We start from the raw sequence: 14,808 nt of genomic DNA, 5'->3' as shown, positions 1-14,808 counted from the left end.
CCTGGCCCGCCCACCGCGCCGCAGCGCCCCTCCCACCCCCGCCTGCCGCAGAGCCCCTCCCGGCAGCCCCGCCACCGCAGTTGCCGCAGAGACCGGATGCCTCCTCACAGCAGCCCCAATAAGGGGCACCTTCAGGGGGCACCCTGCTGCTACCTCGCGGGCCCACAACCCCGAGCTTGAGGTTCTGCTGCAGAAACCCTCCCCCGGCGAGTTAACGCCGTGGGTGAAGACCGCAGACCCGAGACCCCAACACTCCCCTCAGACCACCCACATGCCCCCCCGCCCCAGAAGGTGGCCTCTCGCGGGGCTCAGGGGTACCAGCTGTGGCACCTGCTCCCGTCCCACGTCCGAAGTGTAGGTGCTGAACCGTGGCAGTGCCCACTTCCGAGCAACGAGCCAGGGGTGCCTGACTTGCCGCTCCCCAAGTCCCTAACAAAGAGTACAGCCAAGTGGCTAGGGAACGACAAGTTGGACTCGCCACCGAGCTCGTGGGCAATTCATGGGACGGCCACTACAGAGCAAAGCGGGTAAAGGTGCGGAGAGTCCAGGTTCTGTGGCGCGAGCCGCCGCGGCAACAGGCACGTTTGCTCTGCAGCAGCGCGACGAAGTCGGCGAGCCTGACACCCCGCCGCAGCACCCGCGGCCCGGGGGGCAAGGCTCCCCTTTATTTATGTAAGACGGAACCCAGAGGTACAGGAGAGAGAGCAATTGATTTTCATCCACAATCCTTTAAAAGGCATCGATCACGCCTTTGAAAAGGAGAGCGTAGCGTATCACAGAATGTCTGTTCAGCTTCTGGCTGTAAACTGAAGAGCGGGTGGACGCGTGCGAGCGCCAGCGAGTGCCCGGGCGGCCGCCGGCTGTGGGCTCTGGCCAGTGGGGGCGCTGCAGGCCTCTCTTCCACCCGAGCCCGGCCGCTCGGCCACTGCGACGCCGCGGCCCACGAGTGCAGGCGGCCACGAGTCAGCAAACGGCCAGGCTGGGAGAGCCAGTAGCGCCCGCGGGGCATCTAACCGTGCACCAGGGAGCGCAGGGCCACCCACCAGACACCGAAGGAACCTCCACCTACGAGCGCGTCGTGAGAATGTGGGGCACGAGACAGAGGACACTTCTACAGGGCACCCACTAGGCAGCTCGTGAAACGAATGCTCATCTAACATCTACACTGCGCTGAGAGCGGGGGCTACGAAATGATAACAATGGCCCCCGCCCCAGAGCCCCCGGCCATCTGGACGTGATCACAGACAAGAACTGACGCTTTTTAAATTCTGCTTTTAATTTCCTAGCAACATCTTGTGATAGGTTGTCCCCCTCCCCCTAACACTGAAGGCCCTCAAAGGCCGAGCCCAAGTATTATCCTTTTGTATCCCCAGAGCCCGCCAAGGTGCCGGCCACAAAGCAGACCCCTAATAAATACTGCATAAATAAGTACAATAATTTGAGGGCGCACAGGGGAGGAAGTAATTAAGGGGAGGGGGGAAGGGTTGTCTTGAATGATGAATAGACATTTACCGCAGAGACAAAGAACATTCCAGCCAGAGGGATGGCATTTGCAAAGCACCAGAGTCTCAGGACCCCACAACCTTTGGGAAAACCGGCAAGTTCTTTGGGACTCGGCACCAGCAGGCAAAAAATTCAGCGAGGAAGAGTATTTCATCGTGAGGAGTTTGGAATGTGTCCTAAAGAAAATGAGAAGCCACAGATGGACTTGAACCTTTTATGGCCTTAATTAGTTACTTAGCAAAATTTAAATTAGTCCCTTTACAAGTCGGGGATTACCTATTTTAACTAACCATCATCACGTTTTAAAGACTGAATTACTTCACAAAATTTAAATCGGTCCTTTGAACAGAGGAAAAGGCTTTCCTATTCTAACTAATGACAATAACAGTCTTTGCATTATATATTTTTCATATTTATTGTCAATGAAATCTTTGAGTCCTACAAACAATTCCACACTTTCATTCTCACCAGGCCAGAAGCACCGGCATCCAAGATAAAGGCAATTTTCTATTTAATGGACTGAGTGCTCCACAGAGGATCTTATACGGAAGGCCATGGAACATGTTTACCCTTCATGGAACAAGTGGGTAGATTGAGGAGAAAGACTCTAAGGCCTTGGGGGAACAGGAGAGAGCAGGGAAATCTGAAGACAACAGGAACTCCAAGTCTGGTGCTCAGAAGAAATCCTCCTGGACAAAGGGGCTAGTAAAAACTTCCTTGGGGAAGGAGGGACTGAGGTTGAGATGGGCATGAAACCCAAAACTTGATTAGGTGGAAAAAGAATTTCTGTTTGGAAAAACCTCCAGTACCAAGGCAAGGAGTCAGAAGAATGCAGAGGATACTATGAGAAATCAGCTTGGCTAAAAACAGGAATTTGCTTTCAGAAGTCGAGGGAGAAAATGCTGGCCATAATGCCCAGGAGTCAAAGAGTTAATGAATCTTCTAAATGTGCCTGAATAGTTCCAGAGGGGAGCTTCCTCTGCAGAGGGAGAGTCTGGTCCCAGGTCTAAAACACTTGGAGCGCCTGAGAAAACATGTAACCACACATAAATTCAAAGCCTGCCTCTGGCTTGCTCTCAGTGCACCCTTTCAGTTCTTCCACACAGATGTATCCTTGGTCACATCACATGCAGCAGTATTCCCTCAGCCAGAAGCTTATCATCCATTCCTGTCACATTCCAATTCTAACACAATTCCACATAATAATAAGACCTCAGATTTGTGCAAAATTTAGGGTAGAAAGATCTGCATTTATTATTGCACGTGATGCACAACAGCGGTATGAGATCAGCAGGGCTGGTACCACGGATTCAATAATCATATTTTTCTAACCCCAGTTTGAGACCCATAAAATAGCAAATGCAAGGATATTTATGGAGACAACAGGACAGAACTGGGACTGCCACTTTCAAGAGCCATAATTACAGATTTGAATAAACTAGAGAAGTCCAGGATGGGAGAAACTGGGTTGAACAGCAGCACACATTAAAGAGCTAAGGAGCTTTAGTTGATAAACTCAGTGAGTCAGTGTGATATGGCTCCAAAAAAGCTACTGTGATTGTAGACTACGGAGAGGACCCAGAATAAGCTAATCCTACTCTATTCTGCTAGTTAAACCCCACAGAAAGTATTTTATTCCATTCTCCAGAGCAGATATCAGGAGACATACAGACAAAGAGGAATGTTTTCAGAGAAGATCAACTAAAAAGTATTGCAAATCATGTCACTGAAGGTTTAACAGCTCTCATATTTTAAGCTCCTACTATGAGCATGGATCTTCACCCAATTTATCCCGAATCCTCACAGTAGCCCCGCTACATGTGTATTTTCATTCACACGTTTCAGAAAAAGATACAGCAGCCCACAGCGCTAAGTGTTAGCAGGGACTAGGAACTGATCACAAATGTGTCTGGCTCCAAAGCTGGCATCCTTTCCTCTTCCCCTCTACACTGCCTCCCTGTTCGAAATAACTGGGCATGTTCAGTTTGAAGAAAAGAAGCTTTGTGGAGTGAGTGGAAGAAGGAAATGTGTTAGCAGTCCTCAAATATTTGTGGAAGCAGCATTAGACATTTTATTCTGTATGGCTCCAGTGAGTGCAAATTGTAGAGAAACAGATGTCGATTCAACATAAAGAATTTTCTAACAGTGAGTGCTGTCTAGAGAGATGGGGTGGCTTGGCCATTTGGGGATGTCACAAGTTCCCTGTCACTAGGGGCTGGGTAACCATGTGGCAGGTATACAAGCTCTGGGTATATGACTAAATGAATGACCTTTAAGGTATTTTCCTATCTGATAGAAACTAAGGCACAGAGAAGAATTGGAACTTGGCCCGATTGTCTACTTGTCTACAGAGGGGACAAGTCCACATTCAGTCTTCCCTCGGTGTGGTCCGCAGCCCAGAACTCTTTGTTGTTCTGAGGGCAAGACAAATTGAAGAAATTATCACTAAAATCACATCAACCTCTCTCTCCACCAAATTTAACCAATATATCCCTAAAGTGACTGGTGTCTTCCTCTCTCTTCAGGCTCATTTTTGGGTAAAAGCCTTTGGCTGCAAAAAGCTCAAAAGATGAGCGGTAGAGGAGGAAAGAAGCATCGGAGCTGAATAATTCCTTAACCAGATAAGATGACTCTAAATGACAGCCAGTTGTTTCTATAGGTTGCAGTATTACTGGGCACCCCTAATGTACTTCTGCACACCCTCTGCGTTCTCCACACATCCCATAACCCCACACCCGGCACGACGGCACCCTAGTACTTCTACCCAATGTACTTCTGCACACCCTCTGCGTTCTCCACACATCCCATAACCCCACACCCGGCACGACCGCACCCTAGTACTTCTACCTGGCACGACGGCACCCTAGTACTTCTACCCCACTCTTGCACATCTAGAGGACACCTTACCCCTCAAACAGACAAAGTGCTTGGAGGGTTCTAATTAAATAACAGTAATCTCGCATTTTTACTGCCCTTTACCCTTTCCCATATATTATCTCATGGGACGCTCACCACAGTCCCCTCAGGCAAACACCTACTTTCTTGCAGACACACATGCAATCTCCTAGCTGTCTGGGGAAGAAAGAGCTACAGCACACAACTCTTTCTGTCGCTTTTCTTCTCTTCTTACTTTCCACCTTAGATCCCTCCAGCCTGGCTGAGTCAGCCCTGGAGCAGGTGTTCATGTTCCTCGATTGCTCTCATCACCTCGCACCGTTTTCAGCTGCCCTCCCCCACCCCCACCGTCGCGGCAGCTCTCGGGCCGGTTCCCTCCGCAGCCCCCGCCGCTCCCGCCCCGAGTGCAAAGCACCCACCCGGCGCCCCCCGCGCCCCCTTCCCCCTCCACCACTCGGTCAACCACCAGGGCTGTCCCGACGCCCAGGAGGGACGGTCACGCCGGCTAACGGAAGGACTAAACGCTGTAGGGAGCCAAGCCTCGGGCGAGGGTTGGGTGACTGTGGGGTTCTCATCGACCCCGAGGTTCCGGGACGCGACGACCGAGGCCCTAGCCCACGTGGCCCTCGTGTGGGCGCGGCGGTGGCACACCTCGTGGCGGCGCCCACGCACCCAGGGCAGCCCGCCACTTGCCAGTATATCCTCACGCCCTCCTGAGCCCACTGTCCCTCACAGCTTGGTCCCAGAATTGGTGTGGTCCACGCACACCGTCCACACACCCCAAGTACGTCAGCCCCACTCTTGGGGTGGGCTGCGATGGTGAGGATGGAGCGTCCACTCCTTCCCCGCCCGTCTCTTACCTGATTCAGGTAAGACCTGGGCTACAAGATTCCATGTTTGGGGGAACCGGTTGCGCATGCGCTTTCCTGGGGTCAGAGCTTCTCGGCCCCAACCCAGTCCCCAGGGAAGACCCGGCCAAGCCACCGAATACCCGGCTCTGGGCTAGAGCGTCGCCATCTCCCCGCCCTGGCCCATCACCCCCGAGCCCAGCATGTGCTCACGCCTTCTCCCTGCCAGGCGCCAGCGCCACCTATTGCAAAGGGTATGAAATGACAGGCCGTGCCTTTGACAATGGTGTAAGGCTTTGGATAAACGAGGATAAAGTTGTATAAGGCCTGATCTGAGTACTTTTACGTAACAAAAGCGAAGGCCAAAGACGTGATATTTCGAAAGTTGTTAACTATGTAGAGCTCTTTGGTGAGCCTTCCATATCTCAGCCATTCTCCTAACTTCGCTGTTATCCTCGAGTCCCAAATCTACATCTCCAGCCCTACCTACTCTCTACCCATATATTTGCCTGCTTTCTGTTCATCTTCAGACGGAAGACACACAAACATCTCAGCCTCAGCAAGGGCTAGGTTAAATTCACTACCCTTTCTCTGCCTCTTCTTTCCCAAACGGACCCCTGTCCCCAGAACCTATGCTTCCTTCTATATTCTGTATCCTGGCTAATGGCACCACCATCCACTCCAGTCTCTCACACGCAATCACCAATTCCTATGGCATAATGGAATGAGGCCAAGGGGTCAGGCAGCCTCAGGCACAAAGCCCAGCAAGCTTCCTCCTCCTGCTCCTTTTCATGTTATGTCCCAAGTATCTCTAGAATTCATCTTGCTGCCCTCCATTCCTACTGCCATCTGCCCTTGTTCAGGCCTCATGATCTCTCACCTGCACGACTGCCTCCTAAGTGGTATCCAGGTCTCCACCATCAAACCTTTCTAGTCCATCATTCAAACACCTGCCAAAGTGATTTTTCTAAAATGCAAATCTGATCACGTCTCTTTTCTTAAAACTCCTTACAGACTCCCAATTGCTGGTACTAAATTCAAGTTCTCTAGCTTGGCATGCAAAACACATCAAAATATGATCCTTGCCTTCTTCTAGAATCTTCTCTTATCACCCCCATCTTGCCCACCCTCCAAAACTTCATAATCTAACCAAGCACTACTAATTGTAGTTCTTCCCAAAACGCTATGCAGTTTCCTTTCTCCATGCTTTTACACATGTTCTTCTCCAAATTTGTCCTTCCCCACTTTGGGTACCTAAAAAATTCCTACGCATTTTTCAAAAATCAACTTAGTTGTCACATCCTCTTGCAAGCCTTCCTTGAAACCTTTCTACAAAACTAATCACTCCCTCCCCTGTGCTCTGTCCCTTGTACGAACTTCAACAGATGCTTGCATCATGCTGTCTTGTGATAATGTGTTCAGATCTGTCTTGTCTCTCCTATCACATAGCTGAGCTCCCTGAGGACAGGGACAACATCTTATTCATTTCTGTGTCCCTTTTGCCAACCCAACATTTTATAATAATGATGATAAAAATGAATAGGAACTATTTGTAGATCACCTTGTGGCAGACACTATGCTAAACTCTTTATGTACATTACTTCTGATGTACATTATTTATGTACTTTATTTACTTCTTTACATTATTTACATAATTATTTACATTATTATAAATAATGTACATTATTTATGTACATTATTTACTTCTGATAAACTCTATTTTTTTTTTTTTGTCTTTTTCCGTGTCCGGCAACGGATTGCAACCCTCAGTGTTGCCCCCGTACCGGACCGGGGATCAGCAACGGTATCGCAACCCTCGGTGTTGCTCCCACGCCTCGCTCAGCCAGTGAGCGGGAACCGGTCTGTATGTGGGATCCGAACCCTCGGGCGGGAGCGCTGCCGCGCTTCCCAAGCGGCGCACTATCCAGTGCGCCACCGGGCCGGCCCCTGATAAACTCTATTAAAAAAAATTATTATTTTCCTAATTTTTCCAATGAGAAAACTGAGGCTTTGGAAAATTAAGGAGCTTGCTAAAGTCGACAGAGTCAGGATTCAAATCCAGATCTATGCTCATGTTTATCTATTCATGAGAAAGTTTTGTAGAATTAAAGTGATATTTGAAAAATCACAAATCATTTTTAAATAGTATTAATGCTTACAGAGTTAATTTATCTTTTAAAGGTAAAACACATAACTATTCTACTCTAGTGAATGAAAATAGAGAGTTCTAATTTATGTTAATGCTATAGAAAGCCAAATAAGTACTCTTGATGTCAGGCTAAATAAGAAAACAAACCTGCTATTATTCTCTATAATCTGTTTTTATTGTATAAACTTGATAAATATTTTTGCTAAGGGACTTATGTATTGTAAACCAGTAAGTCGATTTTCTTCAAAATTCCATCTGTAGGAGAAGAGAGATCTAAATTGAAAGTCAGCATAGAATGTTCAAGAAGTTGCTACGGATCGAGATACCAATATATTGTGAGGGATGGATGAAGTCCAGATGAGTTAATATGTGTAAAGCACTTAGCAGAGTGCCTGGCACAGAGGAGGCACTATATTATTGCTCTCACTGTTGTTGTTAAGAACTTCAAGTAGCTTCCAATCTGATAGTAGAGAGAAACACATAACCTGATAACAAGCAATGTGATAAATGATAAAATACAGCTATGATCAAAATTCTTTGGGAGTTCCAATGAGATGGGAATCTGCCAGGGAATAGGGAGATTGGCAAGGAAACAAGAAGACACCCAGAGATCCCATGATTTAAGAACAAGCAAGTTGCTAAAACCACAGCGACACCACCTAACTTTTGCAGAAATATATTTGTTGGCAAATCTTTTTACTACTGAAGGCTCTCCATTTCTTAGACCCATAATGTTTAAATTTTCCACATTGTTCCAAGCATTTCTTTGCCTGTGGCACAGAGAGGAGGCCTTGTCTACTGGGCAAAAGACCAAAGCTTTCACCAGGATGGTATGAGAGTAGGGAGCAGGGCAGAAGAGGACACTGATGCTTATAATGGTGTGGCCCAGTGCTCAGAGGAAATTCTGCCCCACCCAGAAATCCAACTGGGGTAATCAGACTCTGGGAGGGAAAAGCACGTACCCATCCCCCAGGCTCAGGTCTCTCCCTAGCAGAGGAGAAACAGTTGAGCACAGACTTGGTGATGTGTACATTGAGCAAGTGGGGAGGGGAAGGCTGCAGAGGCCGTGGTCCAACTTGGTGGGCACTGCCCGAGAAGGCCCACCTTTTTCCCCCCAGTCCATGCCAGGTGTCTAGTACACTAACCCAGTGTTTCCCAAGCCAAACGACATGGAAGGCTGCTTAAAAGTCTACATTCTTTACCACAGGCCATTAACTTTATGTAGGCAAAACATATTTATTTATGTTCCTCCAGTTCTTCAATAAACAGAGTAAAGAAACTTTCTGTGGGTAGTTCACTCTGGACCAGTGAAAAGAGAGCAGCTATTCTGATAGGAATAACTAATGAGACACATACAGAAAGAAAAGTTCAAATTTAAACAGAGGAACATTGTTGGTAGAATTAAATAGATATGACTTTTTGGAAGGCATTTGGGCAATAGCTATCAAAATTGACCCAGCAATTCCACTTTGTCACAGCCATCCTACGTGTATACTTCCTGACACATGTCCAAGGACAAATAATGCTGCATTATTTGGAAAAAAAATTTTTTTAACTGGAAACAACCTAAAATGTCCATCTATAGAATGCCAGTTATGATGTCGTCTAACATGTAATGTTCTCAATGTTACAAGAAAAAGCAAAGTTCAAAACAGTGTGTATATTGTAATCTTACTTGTATAAAACACATATACCATGTATCTGAATATCTACATCTATATTTATAATGCTGATATATTTGTATATGTATTAGAAATGCCTGAAAAGATTCAGATGTTGCATAGGGACACAGGGACAAATTTGGTCTGCAGAAAGATTGTTTATTTAGTGTTTTTGTTTTAAATTTAAATTTCATCCAGTTGGTTAGAGCACAGTGCTATAACACCAAGGTTTTGGATCCCTGTACCAGCCAGCCACCAAAACAAAAAAATCGTAAAAATTTTTTAAAATTAAAAATAAATATATTTGTATGCCTATTGAGGGGCTCCCATACAGTCCCTGTTACTCCCTATTATCTACACACTCTGTTTCCCTCAGATGTTCCCTGGCCCCTAAATGCAAATGAGGAGAGAAATGGGAGAGGGGGGTGCTGAAAGGATACTTTTAGTTTTTACTTTTCTTTTCTTTTCTATACTATACTATAAGCAAACATAAGAGAGTGCAGGGTAGGGACTTCCATCTTTCCATGTCAGCAAAAGGAAGGACTACAGGGAAATAAGGATCCTGAAAGAAGAGGCACTGGTTTGGAAGCTATTGCTAGAGTCCAGATAAGGAACAAGAGTCTCAACTAGCCCGTGGTGGCAAGGATAAATTGGGAAACCAAGATTTGAAACTTCTTTTTAAATCCCTTCTTGGCCACTGCAGTTAAAATAATGCACAGGCTCTCTGTCTCCTTTCCCCACCATAGAAAATTGCAGCCTATGGTTTATCACGTGGGCCACTGGGCCAGGCTCTGTTGTACTCTGTGGGAGTCCAGCTCTGCTTGTAGCACTCCCGGAGAGTCTCATTTTCACATCCTAAGAGTTAATTTCTCTTTCTTCACTGTGTTGGCACCAGCTGTATAGGAAGCGGGAGTTCTCAGCACCAAAAGTACTATGGAAATCAGACTCGAATGTCCCCAAGCCAAAGTCTACCAAAGAGTGCTCTCCTGGCACATGTTGTCTACCACATAGGATCAGTGGTTTCCATGGTTAACTTCAAGATAATATTTAAAACTGTACAGTCTGCAAAGTAGAGTAAAGATTTACCTAAAAATAAGAACAAGGAACACTTCCAAATGAAACATTCTCTTGTTTTTGGCAGCAGCTAAAAGACAGCCTGGTATGAGAGCCCTGAAGTCCATACTATGCTATTTCATCTACTGGAAATTCGACAGTTGAATGATATTATTTATTTGAAAAGGTTTCACTGAATTTAGGCTGGTATTTCAGAGACTTTCTCTTCTGTAGTCTGATCACTGGAGAATGCAACATGGCACTAAATTGGGAAGATTGGCCATGAATAAAGTGAGATCCATGATTTACACATCTATCAAAAAAAAGAAAGAAAAAACAAAAAAGAGTTTCTACAACCACAAAAGTGGGTCCCCTCTGTAACCCACTACCCCCACTCCCACTCTCTCTGTCCCACAACACTATGCTTGTCAGAGATGTTCCAGTCCTTCAAGCCAAATCCACTGAGTTCACACAAGTATCCCAAATGTCCATCAACTGATGAGTGGATAAATAACATGTGGCATATCCATACAATGGGATCTTATTTGGCCATAAAAGGAATTGAAGGACTGATCCATGCTACAACATGGATGAACCTTGAAAACATTATGCTAAGTGAAGAAAGTCAGTCACAAAATATTCCACATCGTATGATTCCATTGCTACAATATGTCCAGAATAGGCAAATCTACAAAGTCAGAAAGTAGATCAGTGGTTGCCTAGGTCTGGAGGAGGGGGCAGGGAAGGAGAGTGACTGCTAACAGATATAGGGTTTGGGGGGAGGTGGTGAAAATATTCTAAAATTGATAGTGGTGATTATTACACAACTCTGTGAATACATTAAGAACCACTGAATTGTATGTTTTAAGTAGGTGACATATGGTATGTAAATTATATCTTAATAAAGTTGTTATTTTTAAAAAAAGGAAGATATATACCAAGAAAATGTTAATTTAAAAGCTGATGTGGCATAATTAATATAAAAAATTTTTCAGAACAAGAAATATTATCATGGGTAACGAAAAACTTTACAATGAAAAGGGATCAATTAATCAAAAAAAAAAATCCTAAAAGTATATGCATATGATAATAGAGCTTCAAAATAACTGAAACAAAAACTGATGGAACTTAGAAAAGAAACAGACAAATCCATAATTACAGCTGGGGATTTTAACACCCTTTTCTCAATTATTTGTAGAGGAAGGAGTCAGAATATTGAGATACAGAACACTTAAACAACATTATCATTCAACTTGACCTAACTGCCATTTAAAGAAAACTCCCCACAAAAGTAGAACACACATTCTTTTCAACTACATATGAAATATTCACCAAAATAGATTATATTCTGGACCATAAAGTAGATCTGAACAAATTTTGAATTTGTGTGACATGTGTTCTCTAAACAATAGAATTAAATTATGTCAATAACAAAAAAAAATGCAAATATCTATATATTTGGAAATTAAACAATAGACTTATAAATAATCCATAAGTCAAATAATAAATCATAATATAAATTATTAAATATCTTTAACTGAATGGAAATAAAAATCCAACATATCAAAAGCTGTGGGATACAACTAAAGCTGAGGTCAGGAGGAGATTTATAGCAACAAATGATTATATTCAGCAAGAAGAAAGGTCTCAAATCAAAAATCTAATTTTCCACTTTAAGAAACTATAAAAAGAGCAAAATAAACCCAAAGTAAATAGTAGGAAAGATATAATAAAGAATAGAATCAATGAAATAGGGGGGGAAAACCGTAGAAAAAAATCAATGAAAATAAAAGCTAGTTATTTGAAAAGATTACCAACATCAATAATAAAAGAGGAGAGAATACTGCAGATCCTCAGACATTAAAAGGATAAAAAGGGGATATTATGAACAACTCTATGCTAATAAATCCAACAACTTTAATAAAGTAGACAAATTCCTTGAAAAATACAAACTACCAAAACTCATTCAAGAAGAAAGAGATAAACTAAATATTTCTATATCTACCAATAAATTTGACTCATAGTTAAAAACCTCCCTACAAAGGAAACCACAAGCCTAGGTGACTAGTTCTACCAAACATTTCAGGTAGAAATAATCCCAAATTTACACAAAGTCTTCTAGAAATACAAGAAGAGGGGACACTTCCCAACTCATTTTTGAGGCCAGCATTATTCAGTTGCTACAACCAGACAAAGGCAATACAAGAAGATATAACTACACACCAATATTCTCATGAACATAGATACAGAAGTCCCTAACAAACTTTTGGCAAATTTTATCTAGCAATATATAAAATGGGTGACGCATCATGACTAAATGGGGTTTCTTTCAGAAATGTCAAAATCATTTTACCATTCAAAAACCAATTCATATAGTTCACCACATCAATAGACTAAAAAAGAAAAACTATCTCAATAGATTTCAGGAAAGTGTTGGACAAAATTCAAACTCCATAGAAGGGATCTTTCTCAACCCCATAAAGGACATTATGAAAAACCTACAGTTGACATTTTTCTTAATACCTTTTCTCCTGATATAGTGAACAAGGAAAGGATGTCTGCTCTCCACACTTCCATTCAGCAGTGTATTAAAGGACTTAGCCTGTGGAATAATGCAAGAAAAGGAAATAAAAGGCATACAAACCAGAAAGGAAGGAGTAAAACTGCCTCTGTTTACATATAACATTGTTGTATATGTTGAAAATCCTAAGGAATCTACAGAAAAGCTACCAGAACCAGTAAGTGAGTTTGTAGAACATGAGGTTAATATACAAAACTAATTGTATGTCTATTTACTAACAGTGAACAATTAGAAATAGAATTTTAAACAATACCATTTACAGTAACATTCAAAAACATGAAAATACTTCTGGATAAATTAAATAAAATATTATAAGATCTGTACACTGAAAACATTACTGAGAAAAATCAAGGAAGCTCTAAATAAGTGAATTGAAAGACTCAATATTATTAAAATATCAGTTTTGTTTAAATTGATCTATAGATTCAACACGATCACAATAAAAATCTGAGCAGGCTTTTTTGTAGGAAATAAAAAAAAGTTTACATGGAAATGGAAAGAGCCTAGAATAGCCAAAACAATTTTTAAAATAAAGAACAAAGTTGGAGGAATTACACTATCTTATTTCAAGACTTATTATAAAACATCACAAAAAAGTGATGTTGGTATAAAAATAGACATGAAAAGCAATGTAACAGAATAGAATCTAGAAATAGACTCACATATGTGTATGGTCATTTGGTTTTCAACAAAGTTGCCAAGGCAATTCAGTAGTGAAATGATAATATTTTCAGAAAATGTAGCAATTAGATATACATATGCAAAACACATACACACAAATGCAAAAAAAAAAAAAACCTGGAGTCTTACCTCCCATCATATACAAAATTTAATTCAAGATATATCATAGACCACATTAAAGATGTATTCAAACTGGATCACAGACCTAAGTATTATAGAAATTATAACTATAATAGTTCTGGAAGAAAACTCTTAGTGGGTTTTGGTTAGACAAAGATTTCTTAACCAGGACATAAAAATATAAAATATAATACTTTCTATTTCACTTTGCTGTGTATTACTGTAATGTTTTAACTGTTTATAAAGGGGCTTCTATATTTTCAGGATCCTTTTGGCTGCTAATGACAGAAATCCAACTCAAACTAACTTATGAAAAGGNAAAAAAAAAAAAACCTGGAGTCTTACCTCCCATCATATACAAAATTTAATTCAAGATATATCATAGACCACATTAAAGATGTATTCAAACTGGATCACAGACCTAAATATTATAGAAATTATAACTATAATAGTTCTGGAAGAAAACTCTTAGTGGGTTTTGGTTAGACAAAGATTTCTTAACCAGGACATAAAAATATAAAATATAATACTTTCTATTTCACTTTGCTGTGTATTTCTGTAATGTTTTAACTGTTTATAAAGGGGCTTCTATATTTTCAGGATCCTTTTGGCTGCTAATGACAGAAATCCAACTCAAACTAACTTATGAAAAGGAGAAATTTATTAACTCATGTGCCGGACTAGTCTGGGAGTGGATGCAGGCATAGCTGGATCCAAGTGCTCCAATGAATTTGTTGTGAATAAGGCCTTCCCCATCTATTGGCTCTTCCTTCCTCTTTATTCTCAGGCTGCCTCTTCCCCTGTGATGATCACAAATCAGCCTGCTAGCTTGGCAACCCCAGAGGAGAAGTCGCACCAGTGAAGAGCCTGGACTGACTCTTCATGGCCCAGCTTGGACACATGACCTTCCCTGGACACAAGGACTCTGATGGCCAGGCCTGGATCACAAGACCATTCCTAGAGCTGAGCAGGGACAGGGTGCTATGAACCCCACACTGAGGAGTGGTTTCCAAAAGTAGGGGGAAGAGAGAGGATCTGATATCAGAATAAAGGCAGCTTGGTAGGCAAAAGCAGTAGATGACTATTACAATGTACTACTTTTGGAACCTGAAAAAAAAGTTATTTTGTTTTTAATCTTTAGAATAACTGAGCCCAAAGGCAATATCCTTTGGTGCCCTTCTACTGGAACATAACATCCGGGAGGAGAGAGGCATTCCTTAGCCACATATCAACATTCTCTGAGATGGGCTGAGGACGATGCCATCCAAGGGGAATCCTTTTGTTGCCAAAACAGAAGGCAATTTGTAGAAAGAGGTG

This window comes from Galeopterus variegatus, unplaced genomic scaffold (genome assembly GCF_000696425.1).
Source record: "Galeopterus variegatus unplaced genomic scaffold, G_variegatus-3.0.2 Scaffold2706, whole genome shotgun sequence".
Classification (NCBI taxonomy): Eukaryota; Metazoa; Chordata; class Mammalia; order Dermoptera; family Cynocephalidae; genus Galeopterus; species Galeopterus variegatus.
Note: the sequence above shows the minus strand (reverse complement) of the source record.